Source organism: Solenopsis invicta, chromosome 3 (assembly GCF_016802725.1).
Source record: "Solenopsis invicta isolate M01_SB chromosome 3, UNIL_Sinv_3.0, whole genome shotgun sequence".
In the NCBI taxonomy this organism is placed as follows: Eukaryota; Metazoa; Arthropoda; class Insecta; order Hymenoptera; family Formicidae; genus Solenopsis; species Solenopsis invicta.
In genome coordinates, this window is record NC_052666.1 from 19,973,987 (window position 1) to 19,996,565 (window position 22,579).

Genomic DNA, 22,579 nt, shown 5'->3' on the forward strand with positions numbered 1-22,579 from the left:
CTCTCTCTCTCTCCCTCGTTCTCTGTTCCTCTGTTTCCTCGTCCCTTCCTGCTTTCATATCGACGAATTTATCGCCGACACCACTCGGTCCATTGTAACGAAGATTGTTTACGATATTGACTCTTCCTTTTATGTTAATCCCGTGTCCGAATGGTTCTGGTCGACGTGTCGCGGGCGCGCATTTTGCATTTGGACGCGCACACGCCGGGAGGAGGAGAGCGCAACAATGTCGTGCAAACGTGTGCGTCGTTTATGTTGCGTCCAGGAGAGAGGGGGGAGAAGAGACGACGAGCCATCGACGAATTTACGAGGAAACGGACGGAACCCCGAAACTCACGGGTGTGCTCCGTAGCGTTATGTCATCGCTATGCTAATTGGGCGCAATTAGCATAGGAAGTATCGGTAAACTAGCGCGACGCCACCGTGACGCACGGCGAACAGGGACGAGAGAAGCGATATTTGTCGTGACATCGACCACAATTAGGTCCTGTGCGGCGAAAAAGGCCCCTTTCATCTCTTTTTACCATTATATTATTTACCGCCTCTTTCTCTTTGTCGCTTCGTGAGTAACGACGAGTACCGAAGGAACGATACGTTGCAGAGAGGAAGGAAAAAAAAGATAACGCGACCGTGTTGGCCACATGTCTTTCGCGACGTAACGTCGAGTGCCGTCTACGCTGCCGCCGGTAATGTACGAGCTGCAAAAAAGAATCCAACACCTGGCGCAACTATTTAAAAAGATCCTTCGATCACCGCATTACATTGTGTCAAATTATCATTTTGTCTGTGAACACGGTTGCGCATTATACCGAAAAAAAAGGGTTCGGCGGTTGAAGAGCCAAGGTAAAAGATTGGCTATACGATAGTCATTTAGAAAACACGAGTAACAAATCTTGCGGTTCTTCTAATCAAATATTTTCACTCTGTTGAAATGCATATAAACATTTTCAATATTGTATGTTTTTATTACAACACGTTTCTGTCGCTCGTGTCGTTTTACACTTCTTTATAGTTTGTCATAAGCCAATATGCATTGTCGCGCACGTATTATTATATTTTACGCCAGATCCGAGCCGCTGCTCGGAATACCGTTGTAAATTGCTATCTTCGGGCGCGCGATGTCTTTGTGGTGCCGCAATCAGAAACAAGATCGACGCTCGTCAGGAGAATTTGGGGTCGGCGCCATTAGACGGGCTTCCTCGCCCCCTTCCGCCATTCGCGTAATTGGCAGGGATAATTAGCATGGCAAGTGGCGCGATAGCACGTCACATTCAGTCGTGTGGCGTATTCGTTGTCTCCGTCTCTCCTCTAGTGCGGCGGGAGCGTACGCACGAAATCAGGCATTCGTATGTAAACTTTCGACGTTCCGCCTCGTCCCCCGAACTCCTTTCTATCCCGTCGACGGTCCTGCGCGCGAGTTCGGCAACAGTGTTGACCAACTCGCGGACCGCATACCGAACACGCCGAATCCGTAAATAGTGATTAGCTAATGGAGCCAGCGTGCACGTTTCAAAAGAACTCTCTCAGTTGCCAGTACGAGTGAGTATAAAAAAGTTTATATTGCTGCGGATTCGAAAGAAATAATAAATTCAATGCATATTTTTTGTACAGGAGAATCCGATGAAATTGGACAATTTTTTTTTACGAGATAAAATTCTCATAATGACGATTAAATTGTACAAGATCGTAAATTAACTCGGACAGGAGCGGGATAATTGGAAAAAATTTGTTTGAAATATGCATGCTCGCTCCATTTGCTAGAATCAAACGTTTTGGAAATATATGAAGTAACTACATATCTCTAGCTATCCGCGCAATTCCATTACGACGTGTTACAAAACTCGTTTGATATTTTTAATTCGTGCAATCTCATTCTAAAATTGTTTCTAAATTCGCTTCTCCAATGATTGCGTCAATTTCTCTCGTTTTTCGAGAGGAAGTTGTATACCACTGGCGTGGTAGATCGCAGCATCCCCGATGGCGGCCGTTGAGGGACGCTTCGAGTGGTTTACGGCGTATATAGATGCGCGGACCGCACGACGGGGCCAACGTAGATTGCACCGCGGAATATAGATGGGAGAATAACTCCTCTCCGGGAAAAACGAGAGAGAGAGAGAAAGAGAAAGAGAGAGACGATGACGACGGTCGACCGCGAGAAAGAGGGGACCGTGATTCGACACGGCCCATTCCTGGTCTGCGGGTGCGTTTAGTTAAGTCATTCGCGGGGATTATGAATCCACCACGGGTCGTGATCCCGACGTTCGTCGTCGTTCCGCCGTTGTAACGACACGGCGTCTTTTCGCCGCGACGAAAACAAAAAGGGCGTCGATGCATCTCGATCGTCGTCGCGAGAGAGCCACCGACACGGAAGATAATCACCGGGAGTTGACGAGTGATTTAAACGGCATTTCATTACGAGATCTCGTTTGTTCCGCGAATAATTAAAAGCTCGAAGCAATCTTACGTCGGGGACTTCTGAAGCGTCGATTTAATGCGTTGGAAATTCATTCGACGCAATTGCGTGTGATGCGATCTAGCACGCCTTCTTCCTCAATTCTTAGTCACGGTCTTGGTTTAAATGTAGTGAATAAAGATATTTACATACTAACTTGCCATCTTTATTGCCGGGGACGTTATTTTTATCATCTGCAAGTTACTGCAAACGAATATAAATTGCCAGTTAAAAATTTGAGAATATAGTCGATGAGAAGTACATACGAAACTTATTGACAGCGAGTAAACGTCTCGCGACGATTATTCCGTACGTCACTTGGCGTCACATAAATTTACGCGTTTTATCACCACGTGTAAGAAGTGCGGTGTAATTAACGTCGCGCGCGTACGCTACAGACAATAAACTTCTCCCTCGCGATATTTGCTTTTATGACCGTGGATTATTTTCGCGAATGTGTTTCCGACTTTTTCAGCGGCGATGCCGCTCGTCACGTAATTTAACCCGAGCGCGAACGCGCGGCGCGGAATACGTCTCCCGCGCTCTGACACCCTGCAAAATTAAAAATTAAAATTTCATCGTTTACAAGAGTATGCAAGTACTCCCGTTGCTTTTTGCAACGTGGAACCGTGGTGTTGGTTACACGTCACGAGGAATTAAGGGGAAGCGGAAATATTACACGAAGTGTTGCCCAAGAATATTACGGCGGGAATTACATCGCGAAGTACGCTAAATAAATACGTAGATTCTCGATTTCTCGGTTTTAAAAATGCTTTTTAACATGCGTACGTGGAAGCGTGATGTAGACGTAATATTTAACGACACCATATGAAATGCAAACTTTTAACTAATACGACGTGAGTCGTAATACAAGAATATAGACGATATTATAGTGCACGTTATCTTGTATATTCTTTCATATATATTCTTTTTTTTTGTATTCTCTTGTGACTTTTTTTCTAACAGAAAATATGGAATTCTTTTACGTCTACTACTGTGCTATTCAAGAAAACTGTTTGTAATTAAAAAAAAAAAAATGTAAAAATCGAAAAATCACATTCGATGAAACTATCTAGCGCAGAGATCAATGGTAACGGTTGTACTAGACGCGACGCTCGTGCGTTGACAATCGCGCCGGACAACAGTTTTCTAAACGAGATCGGCGCCGCGCGGGCTCGTCCATGAATAAGCGACAAAGTGTAACTGAAAAATGAAATCTGTGTATAAAAGCGGCTCACCGACGTGTCCATATTCGCACGCGCGGCCGCTCGCTCGCTCGCTCGCGCTCGCGCGCGCGCGCGTGCCTTGATGGACGCTCCGGTTACACGCGGGACACTTAACGCGGGAAGCGCCGGCCGGGAACGGCGGGCGTTTCACCGGCGAAACGCACCGGTATGCGGCAGCATGCGCGTTACATTGACTGATTGAGTGGCATTGAATTGAATCGAGGGTGGACACGCCGCTGCGAGGGGTCGCGCGGGGAGGGGCTGCCAAATGCCTGCCGGTTGCAGTATTGCATCGTGCTGCGCGCGACCGAATCGCGCGCGTCACTCACTCTAGCGCGCCTCGCGCCTCGCGCGCGTTGCATCCCTTTTCCGTTTTTGACGCGCACGCGGGAGAGAGGAAGAGAGAGACAGAGAGAGAGAGAGAGAGAGAGAGAGAGAGAGAGAGAGAGAGAGGGAGGATCCAGAACGCAATTACACCTGAGTAATAGCGCGTACGTGCGAGGGAGATGCAAGGGAAGGGGACACAGCGTGCGAGGAGAGTTCGCGGTTACAGCGGCCGGCCGCCGCGCACCGCGCCGCTGCGCTCCCGATTCGTGCGTAACTCGCGTTATATACAGGCTCGCACTTTAACACGCCGGATTTACACGCCGCGCGCGATGCCATAGGGGTGAGTTGTAAAAATGTTACGAGAGATATTAAACGCGCGAGATTACTTTAGGTTTCCCGTGCGTTGCGCAGGAAATGAGATTGAAATATGTCGCTTCCGCTGACGCCCGAGTCCGACGTGATTTTTCCCCGCTGTTTGTCGCAAATTTGTTCAAAGGTTATGAATAACGCAGTTACATAATTATAATGCAATTACTTTCAATTTTTACGTAAAAAAAAGATGAAAGAGTATAACGGCTGATTTCAAAATTAGATTATTGACGTTAGACTAACCGAAAGGGTAAGATTGATGTCCGTTTCAAAGTGTGAACATGTGACGACGACGTGTAGATAACATTTCTGATTGATGCATTCAATTTACATAGCGTTAACGGAGATAGATACTTTATTTCACAACATTTTACGCTATTGCAATTTTCGCGGTACATCGTCTTTAAGAGTCCATCGTTGACGCTATGCAGATACATGGCGTCAATGGCGACGAGTTGGAGAGCGAGAGATAGAGAGATAGAAAGAGAAGAGTGCGTCCCTGTGCGTATGCACATGCCGTTCACGAGTAGCGCGAGGGAGCTTCCAGCGGGAGCCTTCCAATCCATCTGTAAACTGTCCACTTTGATGGCACGACAATCACACCCCGTTGTAACGAAGCATCGCGGCCGGCATTGTCTCGTTTGCGAGGAAATTGTAGTACCTGACCGGTCGAATTTATCCCGGTCGGTCGGCGCGCTTTCGCCGAGTGATTCCGAAAATAAAGATCACTCGGCGTTGATTGCACCGTCGCGAAGTAATCGAGGCTTGCACCCCGCCCGGGGGAGAACGACGCGCGCGCTTACTCCCTTCGAGCACCGCCCCGTCCATATTTTTTCCCTAGTTTTCCATTTACTTCGCCGTCTGTAGAACGGTATGGTTTCGTCGATCGACCGCGCGATAAGCCGCGAAAATAAAAAAAAATCCGTCTACTACTCGATCCGCGAATACCGCTCCGGTGCGGAGCACGATTCGCGAATAAATCCCGGCGCATTGTTATCGATACTTCCGGCAATTAGGACGATTTGAAAATACAATCGAAACGCATTCGCGGGCAGGCGGACCAATAGGAGAATCGGTCCCGTTATTTCGTTGCGCGCTGGTCGCCGTACTCATAGCGGGCCGACTCATTTAATTAAAGAGAGAGAGAGAGAGAGAGGGGGGGGAATTAATGCGAGTCCCCTTTCAGATGAAAAGCGGAAATAAACGATATCATCGTTGATTGTGCGAGTATTGCCGGCCCGATAATCGCGTCGAATTCCTAACGAACGGAAAAACAGCATTTACCGGACCGCCCATCCCCGCGGCTGCCTCTCTATTTTAATGAAGTCCAGAATATAACTATAATTTCGGCCGGCTATCAATTTCGTCTCGGAACACAAAGAGGCACGTAGGCGCGCAGGTGTGTCGCCATAATGTGACGGACAGCGGCGGAAACGCGGCGAGATCGGTAAATCAGAATGATCAATACGAGCGATCAGACGCGGATAGGATTACCTCCGGGATGCGATTTGTTCGGCAAATTATACCGGCAATCACCGACTGTCTCGCTTAATCGAGTCGTTATGCCTTCCTATATAACGCTGAAAGCCAATAAAATCGCGGCCATTCGTCCCGGGGATATGTGGATATATGTCGAGAAAGTTGGGGGAGGAAAAACGCGATAAAATCATCACTAGACACGTCGGCGAATAAAAATATTTTTTAAATTGTTGCGCGTTCCATGGGGATGTGAGGGAGGTTGAATGGGACGGAGTAGTCGGTGATGATCCAACGAGAAAAAGAAGGACAGTTCGATACTGGACAAAAGCGTTTTGAAACGTTCTTGAATGAAATAGATATTTAAGATCGTCTTGTAACGCCAAATATATCGTGAACATTCAGAATTCATCTAATGCATCGTTAATAGTATGCATGCAAAACAATCTGAATTGATTTTCGAGAGTTGAATGGAGGACTTCCTGAGAAAGACAGGATTGTTGAACTGATTAAAATTTGCAACTTGATTAAATTTCTTCAGTCCAAGTATTTGAAGTATTTGTGTGTTTAATTTAAATGCATAAAATACTTGAATTTCAATTTAAGCATTTATATATTGGACTTGAATGCATAGATGCTTGAACTGAGAAGAAATTTAATCGAATCGAGGGTCAATGACTTCTTTTCTCAGTGTGCATGTGTCTATAAAAAATTTTAATCAAGAAAATTCAAAAACTTTCTCTCGAAGTCGTGAATTATTAATTTTCTCGAATCGCACAACATGCTGCCAAGAGATCGCGCGGAAGGGCGATGAACCATCTATAGCGTTGCAAGTTTTTCCTTTACGGCGGAAAAGAAGGACGCGTGAGAGTGAATTAATACATTAGGGTGTGCGACGGCGCCGGGTCGCGATGATGAGAGAGAGAGAGAGAGAGAGAGAGAGAGAGAGAGAGAGAGTCTTTTTTGTAACCGGAGCAACAAGTGTCGTATTCCTCTTATTTTTGCGTCGCGCATAAGAATGCGCGTGTACACCCCGGTCGCTACTGGAGGCTAGTTGAAATTTAGTGGGCAGTAAAACTTTCGGCGTATATCTCGCAAAGTGGCGGCATCCATCTTGGAAATGGCCCGTACGGCGCTCCGCCGCGGCAGGGAAATGCAAATTGTCGAATATTTATATGGGACGGTCCACGAGAATGATTTGCATGGCGGCATTGAGCCCCTTGGCTGCCGACGCACATCCTATCCTACTTCTTTTCGCTCCCGAACGCGAAGAAACCCAATCAAATCGGATATTTCCTTTCGCCATACTCTCCGCGCGCCCATATCGCCCCACTCGAGAATTTCGCAAAGTGAAAACGCATGATTGTACCATGAGACGTTACTCATGTCACGCGAATAGACCCTCGAAAGCATCTGTGCTTTTATGGACATGAAAGCTCTTATTCCATTTCGAGCTCTCGGTCTGCTTTTGACATTCGATAACTGATAACTCGTATATTAAATTTCTCAATTCAATAGTTTTAATTAATTTATTTTATCTCTGAAAAATAATCAAATAATTTAACAAAGTTGGAATATGTTAAATTTATATTTAATTAATTAAATAAAAGAGTTAATTAACTTTAACACCGTACGTGCCGTATAAATTAATCATTCTTGACACACAAGTAGATCTTTCTATCTAGAGACTTTAAAAAGCATCTTATTGTTATCACATGTATATTCGACTCAATTGCGCGCGGTGCGTCTCGTAAAATTCCGTAAACAACATAGATATACGCGTGCATCCGTACGTTTCACAGACGCAAGAGAGACGCAAGGCACGATAGTGTCCGGATTTATTTTCACGGGTCTTGACGCCTCCGACGCCGCCGTCTTATCGAGCTGGCGCAATTCCGCCACGGTAGACAGTCTGGCGCGTCGATTTCGCAGCGTCGGTCGGTCGGTCGACGTCGTCGCCTCGCGCGCGCTGCATTTTTGCACACGGACGCAGCGGAACGCGGCGCTCTTTGCAATATAATAAAGCAAACTAGCATGCCAACAGACGGACGAGATAGCGGCGTGAGTATAGTGCAACAGTTGCGGAATACCCCATGGGCTTCTGTCCTCCGCGACTTTTGTGCACGTGGCATTGGCGCGGGGTAACGATGCAACATTGGCACCGGTGCGCGGCGTTACGAAACCCATGCCGCGCCGCCGCGGCTTTTCCATTTTCCGCGCAGCGCCTATTTCCACCGCAATATCGCGCTTGCACACGCGCCACTCATGCATTATGCGAGCGCAACAGATGTAACAGTCGCGATATCGCGCATTATGCGTGCGACAGATGTAACGGTCGGTCGTTCGCACTCGCAGGTCGAGACTTGTATATAATTTTTTTTTTTTTTTTTTTAGCGAAATCGTATCTCCCTTTCGCGCGGCTTTTTCCAAAAATTAATCAATTCAATGTAAGATCCGAACCTAATCGCGGAAAAGTAAAAAAAATTCCTGTTTTGGATATCAACATCATATCTAATTTATATATAATATTAATATAATTAATTGTTCGAATTAATATGTGATTACCGTAATTCGATGCTATTATATTTGGAATTTTTTAAATTGAGGATAAATAATTGGGGAATCGAATTTTACAATATCTACACACGAGAGGTGTGTATATTTGTGATAATATTTGTTAGATTTATTGCCTCTCCACACATTTCTATATCCGTAAAGTTTAATTAAGTTTATATTCGATGAAACGCTTCGCAAGACGCGACGTAGATAGGCGCAGATAGGTCCGATGCTTCGCTCGCTGCTATTGGATGCTGAACAAAGTGAGTCAGTTTAGAGAAGCTCGGAAAATCGATAGACCGCATTACCCCGTGGTAGAGAGTCCGTTTCAAAGCTTAAAGTGAGTTCCACAGACATTCGCGCTGGTTCACGAGATGACATCGTGCTTCGGCTGGCGCAAACATGTTTGCATTTGCAATCGTACCGTATGTCGCGCTATGCACCTAGATGTACATGCACGCATACGAATGCATACGTAACGTACATGCACATACGCACACGATATATAGTATTCCGTGTATTATAGAGACGGCATACAATGCATGTACACATACAATATATAGACTATATATGTATATATATATTATGTGCCTGTATATATATATATATATAGTATGTAACTGTAGAACACACGTAACGTATATACACACCAGCACACGTACGTTCAAACATCCTCATGTGTATTTCATGTGTATTACACATGTAAATGTGTACGTAAATATACACGTGATATATTTACGTATACATATATATATATATATATGTATGTGTGTGTAGATGTACATATATACGTAGAGCCGCACGTACGGAACTGCCATACGTGTCCGTCACTGTATATGCATAACGATTATATGCCTATTAGAGGAGTACAGGGGTGTATACATATATACAATACAGGCATATAGGAGGAGGAAGGAAGAGGGGCAAGATCGTGGGGGACGGCACCATTACTGGTATTGATGAGCAACCGGCCAGAGGAATTGGTTCAGCACGTGTGATCGATCTGGCTAATCTCCCTTTGCGGACAGCCAGATGCTAATCTTCGATCGATATCAGAGATAGGATGCGAAATTGCGTTAGCCGCCGCAAAAGCTTGCGACTGTGAGAAACTATTACCGCCGAAATGCATCCGGCGACAGGCGATTGAGCCCTGGATTCATAGTTGATGAGGTATCGATCTATGTAAGGTTGCCTCGCATCGCGAGACTCGACGCCGCTTTGGGAATCGCGCTCGATGCACTATCGGGGAAGCAATTCAAGTTCCTAGGAAATGAATCCGACATTGCTGAGGGCTCCTCCTATATACCGATTGTTACGTTACTCCGGCATTCGAATCATCGTTGAAAATGCCAGAGCAAGGCAGATCTCTCGCAGCCCCCGCGGAATAATGCAACAATCGGTAGATTGACAGAGAGAATTTGGCATATAGGTTCAACGTATCAATTGATAAATTTCTGTAAGAATTATTTAATATTTACACAAATTTTATATATTTTGATGTTTAAATAATCATTTCGTATTGGACACACATTAGAGCATACCTTTGTCAGATATAATAAGGTAATTAGAAGTAATTAGAGACAATTTCTGAAAATGTTGATTATATTTATATTGCACGTTGTCAGATGACGAATTTGAAATTGGCTCAATGGAACATCTGGCGCATGTAAAAAAGACGCACGATTACTTTAACAAAGTGTATATATTCTCGGCGACCGTGGCTATCATTACGAGTTATCTAATGCGATCACTGTGCGGTTCGCAATTCAGCAGAAGTCTGTCCTCGGGGTGTCGCAAGACACTCGCTGACCGCAGAGCGGAGGTCACGAATGCGTGAAATGCGCAATTATCGTGCCGCGATAATGATCCTCGGTCGCCAGAAGACGGTCGGGACCTCCTTAATATTCTCCCTGCGCCCGCTCGTCATTTCCGTCGGAATCGTCTCGTACGCTCATTAGTCCTACGATCGTCCACGTGCTGATGCTTGAGCTCTCACCTGGCGTAACTATGGTTAGCACTCATACTCGTGATAGAAGCTCAATTAATTTAAAGGGTTCTTAATTAATTTTGCTCTTTTGTATATACTTGGAAATTAACAATACAAAAAAATACGATTGTTAAACTGAAAACAGTTTCAATCGATGTACCGATTGCTCTCAATTAAAAAAGTTTCAAGAGTGTTTTTGATCATGAAACTCCATTAGAATAAATGAAATAGGGGTGCAAAAAAAGAGTTTATATTTAAGAGATAAACTATTAAAAAATTCCGTTATAATCAAGTTTTTATCTATAAACTTAAAATTCTCTCTTTGTCAAAATATGTACATTAACATCGATAATCGATTTTGAATTTTATTTTCGTCACGAACAGTTTTCCACTCCAAATTCTATTATTTTCTCATTTTTGTTACTTCGTGGCATGGCTCACTTGACTGACACGCCAAGTAGGAATCAGCTGTTTCCTCGTTATCGGCTTTAGGTCTTGTAAAATAACGGTCCGCTCCTGAGCGCGCCCCTTCTTCGCGCGCCGGAACGAAATGAGGCACTTTGCTGAATTAAAGCGCGAACAGCACGCAACTCGCGACCTCGCGCGAACGCGCGAACGCGTGCACGCGACAGCGGCGGTGCGCATAGGTAAGTGCACGCGCGCGCGAATGTGCGTAGCGAGCTCGCCCGCCGAGAGATTCGCCGCGGTTATCTGCCCCGCTCGTCACGCCGAATTAACGCCGACATTCTTTATCTCATAATCGGAGGCCTCGCGCGCGATCGTATGGTTACTAACGCAAAAGTAAGCATCGTACAATCATTTAATGCAGCACGAAAATGATTCATCTAGGTGATAGAATGGATGTATCTCTATTGAAAATTTCTATGCAGGAACCAGTCAGTTTTTCTAATAATTCGTAAAAATCAATCTTTCCGAGAAAACAAAGTTTAGATCAATTTTTTCCATTTTTAAAAAATATTAATCTAGGGTACGCTGCTGCATTTAATAATTCATGCAATATTCAATAGCAGGGACACGGTAAAAATTTAAATGTGATAATACTGAACGTTTATGCAAATGACTTTGTTTAATAACACATTTCGCGTAGCTCGCATTAACAGGAGCTCATATTTTATCAAGCTCTCGATATGTAAAAATACGAGGCTGCACTATTTAACTCTTCAACGATCGATTTATGCAAATCTCGTCACGAGGGTCAACATTATTGCACAACAAAATACATTGCTCGAAGTGCACGACGTGTGCGAATATATATTCGCTTATATTTGTGTATATTACACAAGGTAACTATGGAGAGAGCAATTTGCCGATAACAAAGCGCGATCCTCTCATTAGAAATTCATATATACAGTCGTATCTTTACCGTATCATCGATCGTCGCTTTTATTGTCGGCTAATGCGACGTGTAATTGAGAAGACCCGCGCGCATAGCGAGGGCCACGCGGGACAAAGCCATGAAACGCGAGATTTACTTTATTGCGCGCAGGTGACGTAATTCACGAGCTACTGCTGCGAATTAATACCGATCGTCGCGCGGGTCGCGCCGATAAAAATAAATAATCAACCGTGCCTATTTTACGAAGTAAACGCACCGAGCATTAGCATAATTTTCTATTCAAGTACTTGTCGGATGTACATTCAGGTGGTCTCTTTCCCGCGAATGATACAATTTAATACGTTATCTCGCGCAATTTAATGCGCGATATGGCTCGTACTTGTTATTATAATTTTTAATTCGCGTCATTAGTCGTTTGAAATGTTGGAAAAGCGAATATTTTATATCTTACAATGTTTAGAAATTTAGAATCGGGTGCTGAAGCGATATCGTTAAAAGCGATATGTTTAGCCATACATTACATGCTCCATTAAAATTCGAGAGTTGCTAGACTTTGTGTAAAGACGAGGGATCATGCTTGCACGAAGAGCGGAATTCGATTTCATCGATTGCGGCTCGTTTTAGTCACATCGTCGAGCGACTCAAGTAATCCCGTCGCGTCGCGTCGCGTCGCTCTGTTATATCGATTAAAATATTTTCGTTAAAGTGCACAGTTGGTCGGCGCGTAACGAGTGATTCGTATTAGGGCTGATTGTAAATTGAGCGCGAAACCGCCGTTGATTGGTTTAAAATCAGATCATCGCGAGTCCGGTTTGTCGCCGGTCGGTCACTCGGTTGCATCTATCGTCCGTGCAGTGCATCGTCGAGGAAGACGAGGCGAGGCGAGGGACCGGGGTCGGCGAAGGTGCACCCTCGGACAGTGCAGCGGAGGGTCAGGCCGTACGACGTACCAACACGAATGTAGCCCCCTAAAATGAATTACGCGAACGTGGATCAGTTGCCAGGCAACGTCTCTCTCTCGCCGTTGCAACCCGTAATGCACTCGCTGCAGGCCACGGTTTTTGTTTGTATTAGGAAATCACCCTGTCAAGCGCGCGTCCGAGGGACACGCGCGATCGGAGAACTCGCGAATTTCGGGATGCAGCGCTGCGTTCTCGATTCGCAAATTTTGGGACGCGTCCCGAGAATCGCTTGATCGATATGCCGATCGAGCGATCGTTTGTATGTCTATACGAGGGAGCGTAGGGGATTCCCCTTGAGGTCGTGAAGTAATTAACGGAGTTGGTCGATTCAAATTCAACATCCGTAGGTCTGTTAGATTTCGTAAAACCGTCGATGCATCGGTAATGTCTCTGTTCGCCCTCTGAAATGCTTGAATAGAAATTAGAAATTGAGATATATTCTTTTTCTTACATTGATACACACTCCGTGCGAACGCTCTGTTATATCGATTACACATTTTCGGAATCTGTGAATAAAGAGGGAATACGTTTTTTTTTTTTTTTTTTTTTTTTTTTCGAATACGTTCCCACAATGTGCATCTCCGCCTCCCTACGCAGTTTCACGGTTGTAACTGCGATTTGCTTGCTTGCTTTCTCTCGCTCTCTTTGTCGTTCTTTCTCGCGAGAAGCGGCCTTTAAAGTTTCAACCCTAAAAGTGTTTTACGCTTGGCGTCACCCATTGATCGAATTTAAAACTGATGCGTGCCCGGGCACCCGTTCGAATGACATCGCTTTGACACCCGGATGTACTGATTTTACAAGCAGGCACGCGGCGGAAACGGATTCTGGGAATGAAATTTAGGGTTGAAAAAAAAGGACAGACTGGCACGAAGGGTGAAAGAGGGAGAGAACGAATGTGAGAGTAAAAGCCACACGAAAGGGTGAAGGGGTACGCGGGAATGCTCTTCGTGCACGTTCAACGTAGTTATACGCCCACGTAACATCGCTACCGACAAGCGTAGCGAATTATCTACTTTCGCGCGATAACTCTGTACGTTGATTCTAGAATTCTCTAATGCAGGAAGCATGTTGCTTTTATAGATTTGCCAAAGTAACATATGTTCACGCTGCAGAATATACGAGTGTTTTGCAGTCATGTACGATACTTTATTTGACAGCACAGTCTGCAGTTTAACTAAAATAAAAGAATTTTGATATGAAAATATGCACTTGATCGATTTACTCAGTTGATTTTATTTTTTGCTTTCTTATTTCTTGCTGTAGTACATACGTTGTTCGACTAATTTTTTGTAAGAAATTGTTTAATAGATTTTTAAATTTAAATAATTGATTAATTACTCTACTTAAAAACATTAAAAATCTGAAGAATAAATGTTGTTTGTGTTAACAGAGAATGGAAATTAATTTATTGTTATAATTTTTTAAAATTTCTTTTAAGGTAAAATTTTCATGCTTTCAAAAACTCTATTCGACATTTATTATACGTGTGCAATAATGAATTCCAATCATGTATATTTTTGGACGGTCCATCGCGTCTTAATTGACCATTAATTTGATTTTATTAATCGTATTACATGGTATCAGGATGAAGTACCGCGCGATTTTTGAATTCCCTCTGTTGTTTGAGGTTCGTTCGTTGCGCCAATTTACACGCGGGTATTCGCAAATGTCGAGTAGCTCGTACTTTTCTCGCAGTCGCAATGTAATGAAGAGCGCATCGCGTGCGATTAACAGCGTGGATGCTATGCAGTATGCCGCGCAATTATCGTATTTTAGTGATTAGTATCCGCGTAATTGTAATTAACCGTATTTTCGCGAATGAATGCTCACGCTATTCTCACTATTACGTATGATTCAAAGTCCGTTATATACTTCTACGAATAAAGTTCAATAATTACATCGTTAAATTTATTTTACAAAACATGAAATATGAGCAGGAGAGAAAAGATAATTAATAGCCATTTAAATATAATTACCATAATTATAAAATTTAAAATACAAGATAGTAAGATTTTTTTTTATTCCTAACAATATACGAAAGATCGCAAAACGATTGAATAATCGATTGCATAAAAATCAGCAATAGAGCCAACAATGTTTTGTAGTTTGTACGCACGCACACACACTCACACACACACACACATACACAGACAACACAACAGACTTCGGCATGCTGTCGATTGTCAGCGAATGATTATTCACGCCCGAGCCGTTTGGCCTCGCTAGATTACTCGGGCGGCGTATTGACAAACGGATTAACGTCAAGTTGACTTAGCGTCGTCGATAAGGAGTCGATAACCGAGACGTAATTGCGACGAAACGATCGGCGAGAGTCGCGGTCGCGGCGGGCGGTCTTTATCTTTGGCCGCGCGCGCGGCTTCTCGCGGTTTATATCGACTCCCGACGTTAAATCGTAAAATGTGAGAACAGCCCTTTGCATACGGCGCGACGAATCGCGAGATTGGATGTGTCACGATTTTATGCGCGTCCAGACGACGATCCTTATCCCCGGTTCGCACTCTCAGCCGATCGTTACTGAATTTCCACGCTGCCTTTACTATGTACGCTTCACGAGGAGTCTCGCTCTTGGATTTTCGTAACGATCAGCGACCCATTCGTGCTCTTCGACAGGCGTGACGATTGAACCCGAGATACACGTGCCATTTCGAATACTAGAAGAGAAAAGTCAAAAATAGGAGATATACTTAACGATAAGTGATTTTAAAAATATCGAACTTGTACACTGAAAGAAAAGATATTACAAAATTTATTTGTGGGATGTAAATTTATTTCATTGAAATAAATCTTTGTTTGAATACGAGGAAATAACATTTTATTTCTAGCAAGTGAAATGAATTAATAAGAAAAATGAAATATATTTCACAGAAATGTTTATTTTGTCGTCACAATCAAATTTGTTTATAACCAATAAATATTGAAAAAAATGCCGCAAGTAACTTTTGCTTCTAAATATTTCAACTTTTTTTCTTAGTGTACGTTATAAAATATTTTATACGCAAAAATGAAAAACTCACGTTCTCGGAAAATGTTTGTGACACTTTTAATATAGGATATCAAAGGGCAAAAAACTGATAGAAGTTAAAAAATGTAATTAACGCGAAAAATATTTATATGTATATTACAATAATTTATCGTCTCAATAGCAAGATTATATTGCGGGCGCGACCGCAATAAACCGCAGTAAATATTATCCCGTAGAAATAGCCGTATTTGCTATCCTAACAAAAATCGCACTCGCTTTGATCAGGTATATTACGAGAAACCTATAAAATTCGAGGAACTCCCGGGGCTGCGCGTTATCCGAAAGCCTACGGACCGCGCTTTATCTCCCAAATGTAAAGAAGCGCTCCGCTCTGATACGGTCGGAAACTTGCTGCGCCGGGCCGTATTTACCGAGAACTTTTCCTGAAGAATCACACACAAAGGGCCTTCCCGGTGGGCCACCGCGGGTTACTTTCGTGTAAACAGCAATCTCTTCTCCACGAGGCGGCGGGGATGGGCGCGGGAGGGACGGGTAGAACGTTATCGCGGGATTATTTCTTTCATTCATCTCGGCGACTTAAGGATTCTAAGAATAAAATATGCAGGCCGTGTCTTTAGAAGGGGCACGTCTCTCTTCAGGGCCCACGGCCGTTTTCTGGTAATTACGTCGGTTAATTGCAGAGGACGGCCTCGCTCACGCCACTTGTTATATTCGCCGAGTACACCGGATCCTGGTGTGCTGGAAGGTAACGAAAGAATGTTTACGGGTATTCTCCGACTGTTAAAGTATAATAGGACGTATGCCTGTAGGCGCCTCTTTTAGGCTTCGAGGATTAACATCGCTAATTGTTACTCTCAAAGGATGCGAAAAAGCCACCGGTAAGCCGTTGCAGGGGGCAGTGTCCCGGAAAATTAAGGATTAGCAGTCAGTTCTGGGGAGAGAGAAAGGGGCGGTTATTACTTCATGCCCACGTGATGGGCGTAATACGCTGCTGTAAAATATGCTTTCTTAGAACTCCCGTGCACAAAGGGTTTAGCCTTTAAGAGGCGCGGTGAAATATTGGCGGCGCAAGGCGCTTGGAAGTGATCCAGTGTTTTAAAATTCAAAGGGAGAATATTTCGCGCTTTCGCGAGCTCGACGCTTGCTTTTGACGTGTTACGTGAAAGCTCAGCTAATAACAGTGTGACTTATTTATGTAGTTTTGTACGTGGAAGAGCGTATTATTCATTTTCTAGGAGAAATGTTAAAAATGTTATTTTATTGTGTCATAATAATAATTTTTTTGTTGTTTTTTTATAGAACAGTTGCTATCGACGAGTATTGAAAAGTATGATTTTACCGTGCTTTTAAGATACGTCCGGAACATTGTTTTAAAACACTGCGCTATCATTCTCATGTTACTGTTTGCCTTTGGATTTACAGAGAGGGAGATTCTCGGATTTATACGATAAGAATACTCGTTCTTATTCATCTGCCTCCGAAATATCACGTTACGCCCAGTATCAAGTTACGGTTTATCAAGTTTTCAAACGCACAAAAATATTTAAAAGCTAGTATCAAATTGCAAGTTACTAAGTTATCGTAAAATATTGACTTGCACGCTGCAAATAGCAAAAGAAATTTAAATCTTGACGCATAGGATCATAATATGTTCAATAAGACACGTGTAACGCGATACTCGCGACATCAATCTTCGATGACAATAGGTACGTGGTTTCCGCGTTCTGTTAGATTTTGGGACCATCCCACGTTACCAATCCACGTATCTGTTTTCATCGGGAATGACCATCTTAGCCGTTTGTACATCTACAAATATTTCCGTTAGTCCAAAACGTTATAGTTCAGGTGTGTGTTAAAAGTGTGCGAAATTAGACAGATTATTGTCTTTTTATTTCTTGCGAAAATAATATTTGTAGAAATGAAAATAATACATGCTATTCATGCACAAATTAATTATATACGATCGTGCGAGTATAATGTAAGTTATGACACGTAAACTTTGCTCGGAGCTCAGTCTCGGGTTACGGAGACTGCTTTCACAACATGCCCACAAAGTAATTAAGAATATATCAGCGCGTTTATGAATCGTAGCATATACCGCATGAATGGTCGATAGCCGACGAGCGATAGAATCATTTCGTCGCCCTCACTCTGTCAGGCATATCCACACTCTCTCATATATCAAACGGTACGTCATGCGTTGCAATTACTCGAACAATAGCGCTTTCAAGACACGCGTTTCTCCATCAATTAGAAACCGTTGAAACTGCAATAATGTTTGCAACACCCGGAATCTATTCGTGCGTTTCGTTATACGTCAGTATCTCGCGAGCAAATCCTGGCAAATTTCCATACATTTTTTAAGATGCTTTCGCAGAATCTGCTGCAAAATAATTCATTATTTTAACGATAGCAAAACACGGAAAACTACTTTAATAAGTGACTGCTCACGCTAACCAGTAATTCCCTCTTAATTGAAATCCGGCAGATAATTAAATTAAAGGAACTAAAATAAAACGATAATATGGCAAGGGTAAAATATTAATTACTGCGCGTCTTGTCATCTCAAATTATTTACTACCATAGTTTATCTTAAAATTATTTATTCCTGGGGCAGCATTTCTTAAATTAACTCATTCTCGCTTATTAAATTATGTTTTGCATATCTTCAAAAAAATATTCAATACCAAACGTTGATACATAATAAACACAAGTTTTATTAAAATATGTATATCTATTGTAATATATATTTAAGATATCGTTTTAACTCCGATAGTAAATGATTAAGATTCTATCTGGAATCTTATGAAATAGCTATCTCAAGATTCATGCTTAAATCTGATTATGAATAACTTTAATCTGAAATGAACGAGTCTCATTACATAAAAGAGTCTTATTACATTATATTCATATATATGTTAAACGTACGCGCACTCGATCGAAGATTACTTTCTCTCGAGTTATTCCCCTTCGCTCCATTTATCGGCGCGTCTATCACGTCATCATTCAATTCGCGCCGAGCCGATTCGCGAGGTTTAGAAATGCAAATTAAACGGGACAAGGAAAACACGACGGGACATTATCGCGCGTCAGAAGCCGCTGAACGGAACGGAAGAGGCGCGAGTGCGGGAATGAGTGCGGATGACGCGCCAAGGATAAAAGTGCGACGGACGCTGCAATGGACGATAGATCTTCATTAGACTACGACGGTGCATAAGTCACGCGACGGGGGGGCACGATTTTTAGCCACCCTTGTAATTCTCCAGCACGTATATAAGCGCGCCAACGTATACATGATAATAACTTCGCGATCGCCACAGATAACTTCTTCGCCATCACACGTTGCACAATCCAATCGTCTGCATGTATTACGAAATATCTTTAATTTATTATTATTTATTATATTAATTATAATATTTATTATGAATGTAATATTTGGTTAAACTTGCTATAGTAAAGTAATGGAAATGGATGGAAAAGTGCTTACATATATAAAAGTATTAAAAATGTTGACCTTGATAGATATTTAATTACATTAATTAAATATTTAAATTAGTTTTTTTTTCTTTGTAAATTTAAATTTCTACAAACTACAGGTATACATCGAACGTTTATAACTGTTGAGAAAGATGTTATCGACAAGTTGGGGATGTAGCTCAGTGGTAGAGCGTTCGCTTTGCATGTGAAAGGTCCCGGGTTCGATCCCCGGCATCTCCATTCTTTTGCTATCTTGCATTTTTATTTTTTTTTTATACTTAATATGTAAATGATAAACTCTATTTTTACATTTTCGACTTATTGCATATCATCTTTCGCATTTAGCATATTTTAATATTAAAAAATGAGCAGGTTGATAGAAAAGATAAGAAAATATTTATAAATAGCATCTTGTCCTTACTAGAAATGTGCAAATTAAGGTTTTCAGATTCTGAATCAAATGAAATTTTATTTTTTTGTTTAAATCAAAATAAAAAATGGATTATTTTGCTCGAATTAAATCGAATCGTTGAAAGATGGCTTTTAATTAACACAACATATTTATTGTTGGATAGAATTTTAATATAAATAATCAAACAATTTGTAAGATAAAATAAAAATACATATAAAGTCATATTTTAAATATAATTTTATAAAATTCTTGATATAAATTTTATATTTAAATAGTTTACATATTTATACTTTTTATTATATGATGTAAAAATTCTTTCTTCTCTCTCTCTCTCTCTCTCTCTCTCTCTCTCTCCATTTTTCCTTAAAAAATATATAAAGTTATTCAATTAAGCTTCTCGGACATAACGTGTGCACAAACGCACATAAAAAATAATTGTGTTGCATCATGAATAATCATACGTGTAGACGGAGCATTTCTCTCCAGTATTCTCGTAGCCTGTGGTCAATCAAAATCTTTTTTTTTAAGAAACCGTACAACCGTTATGAGGTCCGTCTATCTACCGTCCGGCTGTTTTACGTTTCGCGAAGCCGGAAAATCACCAAGTTCGCGGAGAGTTTATTAAGGTTTCGGTGTTTAATTTCCCCACAATGTCAGTCCGTTTACAACCGAGGCGGCTTTCCATTTTTTTTTCTGCGTGTAGCGCAAGAACGCGCACCTTGAGTAAATTGGAACTTGCGTTTCTACGTTTTCCACGTAAAAAAAGAGCACACGTGGCGCCATGCGAATATAGGAAACGTTAAAAGTATCGTCGGGCGATGTATTACAACACGCATCGTACCGTAAGACAAACGCAAACGAGTAACGAGCGAGACTTCGAGCGGCAATGGACGACGTTTATTTTCTCGAATACCTATACGCGAAAAGAGCTATGTAAATGCCGCGAGCGGCGGATTTAATAACTCGAGCGGTTCAGTGTACTCTACGTTGAAAAGCCTTTTGTCTCGCATGTACGTTCGAAAACGAGGCAAACGAGCGAGAGCGGAAGGAGGTGGAGGAGGAAGAGAAATAGCCGGAATATCGAGGCTGCGATAGAGTAAAAAGAGGGTAACTAGAATAAAAGAGAAAGAGCGTGGAGAGAGGGTGGGTTCGGTCGCCGATTGAGCGTGCGTAACTCGCCCCGATGGACTTGTAACAGGCTGCTCGCCTTCTCGGCCGCGACCGAGAGCTGGTGGACGGTGAGGGAGATGCACTTACAGAGGGAAAAAAACGAGAGAGAGAGAGAGAGAGAGAGAGAAGAGATGCATATGACTACGGGATCACATTGACTGCAGCGGAATAACGCAGTTTCGAGATCGTATTCGCGTTCATAATCCACTCATGCAGGGATGCCGGGGACTGCATCCGGGCGACGCTGCCCCGCACCACTCGTAGCAAGAGCAAGCTATGCACTTCTGACTGTAGAACACATTTATCGCTGATGCATTTATTGCTGATGCACCAAGGGAGGAAATTGACATCGTCGGCGGCGGCGGCGCCCATTGTCGCCGTACGACATAGGTCGCGAGCTGGTGGCCAAGCCAAGGGGTTGACCGGCTGAAACGGGAGGCAAAGGGAGGTCGCGCCATTCCTGCAGCATTACGTCATACATCGATTCTCTCGGGGATTCCCACGGAGTCAACCCGCCGCTGGCAGCTCGTTGCATCACCGCTACTGCAGGTAACTGCGCCGTGCGTTTGTGATGCACGTTGCGTAGTTTGCTGCGTATTCCTCAATTTTACGTACATTTACATGTGCATACTTTCTCTTTGAATCATTTTTTTATTTATTTCGTTATTAAAATTTTCCATAAATTTAGGATGGAGTAAAAAAATGTGAAATTAATGAATCAATCACGCTATGCTCCAAATGAAAATTAATGATGTAAATTGTTGGCAGTGCTTGATATATTGTAGCCTTGCGTCGAATCGGTCTTATTATTTATCAATTTGTTGTTCATCAAGTAATTGCTAGCTTATGATATTTATTATTGAATGACAAAATTGTAAACGTCCAAATCTTCGTTCTGTTTGCGCAAATCTGCGATGTGTACAAAGCGCGAGATAAAAGGATAATTAAAAACTAACAACGTGCCAGGCAATGCGCAGGCATTCGATTTAACGCTGTTGTTTTACATCGCATCGTGTACATATGCACTCCATAATATGAGCGCGATGGAAGTACTGTAACTGAGAATGATTTGATTGAATTTAACTTCCGGAGCGGACAATCAAAAAAGCAATTTCAACGCGCGTCATTGCCGGGGTCGAAATTCGTCGGCGTGCGAATTAAAAAAAAGGGAAGCAATCGGGAACGCGTGGCGGCGTGGCGCGGCGCGTCTCGCTTTGGGGGTAATCGCCGTCGCGTGTCTAAAAATGAGACTGCCACGGCTGATTAATCATCGGCAATCTCGCGCGAGAGAATGGCGGTGAAAGGACGCCGCCATTAACAGCAAATGACGAAAACTCCGTCACCGGGTGTATCCATGTGCCGTGCTCGGGAAACGCGTTATTTTTTTTCTCCCTCTCTTCCGTTCGCTTCTCTGCTCTCGTTCCGTCTCTCGCTACTCGCACACGAGGAGGAGAGATACCGCGACGTGCGGAGGGGTGAGTAATTTAATTGAAATTCCCCTCTGTGAAATTGTGGAAAAATCGAGTCATGCGATCGCCGGGACCTGCGCGAAAATGAAATTACAGGAGAAAACGAGGTTTGTCCGAACGAGGTTTGTCCGATGATGCAGGTGAACGCCAGTTGAAGGGAGATGGCAGGGCAGTGATCGGGGGAAGAACGAAGGAGGATGGGATGAGGAAATGGGAGATAGAGGAAGTGTCTGCATATGGGTGGGCCTAGCTAGTCGACGGCTTTGCCTCGCGTGGACAAATTTTTCGGTTTTGAATTTCCGGGCAAATTGGCCTTGCGAAATTACCCTCAATTA

The 22,579-nt window shown here is 42.9% G+C and overlaps 1 long non-coding RNA gene and 1 other non-coding gene across 2 annotated transcripts in view; both read left to right on the forward strand.

The window, feature by feature from the left end:
- LOC105193153 overlaps positions 1–22,579 on the forward strand; it is a 340,949-nt gene that overhangs the window by 96,312 nt on the left and 222,058 nt on the right. The gene's annotated exons all lie outside the window — the stretch shown is intronic.
- Trnaa-ugc lies at positions 19,362–19,433 on the forward strand. The gene has a single exon. It is a non-coding gene; the product is annotated as a tRNA-Ala (tRNA).